A 2,722-nucleotide genomic window follows, 5' to 3' on the forward strand; every position below is an offset into this window, starting at 1 on the left:
CTGTCAAATATTAGGTGATGGTATGAAAGGATTTATTTCTGGACTCTCAATTCTGTTCTACTTGTTTATTGGTCTGTTTTTATGCCAGTATACTTTATTGTTTTGAGCATGAGGGCTTTGTAGTATAGTTTCAAACCAAGAAGTGTAATTTCTCTTCTTCATTCTTTCTCAGAACTGCTTTGATTAATTGTAGTCTTTTATGGTCTCATATAAATTTAGGATTCTTTACTTACTTCTGTAAAAAAATAATATTGGATTTTTTAAAGATTTTTAATTTATTTATTTGACAGAGAGAGATGACAAACAGGCAGAGAGGCAGGCAGAGAGAGAAGAGGAAGCAGGCTTCCTGCTGAGCAGAGAGCCTGATGCGGGGCTCCATCCCAGGACCCTGGGATCATGACCTGAGCCGAAGGCAGCGGCTTAACCCACTGAGCCACCCAGGCGCCCCTAACATTGGATTTTTGATAGGAATTGGATTTACAGATGGCTTTCGGTAGTATGGACATTTTACCGATGTTAATTCTTACCATTCATAAATATGAGCTATCTTTCCATTTGTGTCTCCTTCAATTTCTTTATCAATGTCATAGTTTATGGGGTACAGATCTTTCATCTTCTTAGATAAATCTTTTCCTAAGTATTTTATTATTTTTGATGCTATTGTGAATTAGATTGTTTTCTTTATTTTTTTCAGATAGTTCATCATTAGAGTGTTAAAATGCTCCTGTCTTGTGCTTACTTTGGCAGCACATATACTAAAATTGGAATGATGCAGAGAAGATTAGTGTGATCACTGAACAAGGATGACATGAAAAACTGGGAAGCATTCCATATTAAAAAAAATGAAACAAAACAAAATTCTTGTCTTTTATATATTGATCTTGTATTTGGCAGCTTTACTAAATTTGTTTATTCAAAATTTTTTGTGAAGTTTTTAGGATTTTTTAACATGTAAGTTCATGTTATCCAAAAAAAGAAAATTTTACTTCTTCCTTTTTATTTATTTATTTATTTATTTATTTATTTATTTATTTATTTTGGAGTCTCTTATTTCTTTGTGTTCCTTGTTTCTCTGGCTAGGACATCCAGTATTATGTCAAATGAGAGTAGTGAAAGTGGACACACTTGTCTTGTTTCTGATCTTTAAGGGGAAAACTTTCAAACTTTTTTGATTGAATATGAGATTAGCTCTGGGCTTGCAATATGTGTTTTTTCTTTAATGGATTTTTTAAATTATTTTTTTTTAATTTTTAAAATGTTTTTATCCCTAGGGGTACAGGTCTGTGAATCACCAGGTTTACACATTTCACAGCACTCACCATCACTCACTGCCCTCCCCAATGTCCATACCCCTACCATCCTCTCCCAACACACCTCCCCCCAGCAACCCTCCATCTGTTTTGTGAGATTCAGTCTTTTATGGATTGTCTCCCTCCCAATCCCATCTTCTTTTATTTTTCTTTTTGTACCCCCCAAACCGCCTATGTTGCATCTCCACTTCATCATATCAGGGAGATCATATGATAGTTGTCTTTCTCAGATTGATTTATTTCGCCAAGCATAATACCCTCTAGTTCCATCCACGTCATCACAAATATCAGGATTTCATTTATTTTGATGCCTGCATAGTATTCCATTGTACATATATACCACATCTTATTTATTGATTCATCTGTTGAAGGACATTTAGGTTCTTTCCATAGTTTAACTATCGTGGACATTGCTTCTATAAACATTTGGGTGCATGTGCCCCTTCAGAATGCCACGTTTGTATCTTTAGGGTATATACCTATTAATACAATCACTGGGTCATAGGGTAGTTCTATTTTCAGCTTTTTGAGGAACCTCCACGCTGTTTTCCAGAGTGGTTGCACCAGCTTGCATTCCCACATACAGTGTAGGAGGGTTGCCCTTTCTCCACACCCTCGCCAGCATCTGTCATTGACTGACTTGTTCATTTTAGCCATTCTGAAAGGTGTGAGGTGGTATCTTATTCTGGTTTTGATTTGTATTTCCCTGATGCCGAGTGATGTGGAGCATTTTTTCATGTGTCTGTTGGCCATTTGGATGTATTCTTTGCAGATATGTCTGTTCATGTCCTCTGCCCATTTCTTCATTGGATTATTTGTTCTTAGGGTGTTGAGTTTGATAAGCTCTTTATAGATTTTGGATACTGGCCCTTTAACTGATATGTCATTTGCAAATATCTTCTCCCATTCTGACAGTTATCTTTTGGCTTTGTTAACTGTTTCCCTTGCTGTGCAAAAGCTTTTTTGATCTGATGAAATCCCAATACTTCATTTTTGCCCTTGCTTCCCTTGCCTTTGATGATGTTCCTAGGAAGAAGTTGCTGCTGCTGAGGTCAAAGAGGTTGCTACCTGTTCTCTACTCTAGGATTTTGATAGATTCCTTTCTCACATTATGCTTCTTCATCCATTTCCAGTCTATTTTCATGTATGGTGTAAGGAAATGGTCCAATTTCATTTTTCTGCATGTGGCTGTTCAATTTTCCCAACACCATTTGTTGAAGAGGCTGTCTTTTTTCCATTGGACATTCCTTCCTGCTTTGTTGAATATTAGTTGACCATAGAGTTGAGGGTGTATTTCTGGGCTCTCTATTCTGTTCCATTGATCTATGTCTGTTTTGGGGACAGTTCCCTACTATCTTGATGATGACAACTTTGCAATAGAGCTTGAAGTCTGGAATTGTGATGCCAACAAC

At 36.6% G+C, this 2,722-nt stretch overlaps 1 non-coding gene across 1 annotated transcript; it reads left to right on the forward strand.

The window, feature by feature from the left end:
* The first annotated feature begins 731 nt into the window (after positions 1-731).
* On the forward strand, positions 732-838 carry LOC123393602. The gene has a single exon (XR_006608433.1). It is a non-coding gene; the product is annotated as a U6 spliceosomal RNA (small nuclear RNA).
* Positions 839-2,722: the final 1,884 nt, after the last annotated feature.

This window comes from Mustela putorius, unplaced genomic scaffold (genome assembly GCF_011764305.1).
Source record: "Mustela putorius furo isolate JIRA1106 unplaced genomic scaffold, ASM1176430v1.1 tig00000876_pilon_pilon_pilon, whole genome shotgun sequence".
Taxonomy (NCBI): domain Eukaryota; kingdom Metazoa; phylum Chordata; class Mammalia; order Carnivora; family Mustelidae; genus Mustela; species Mustela putorius.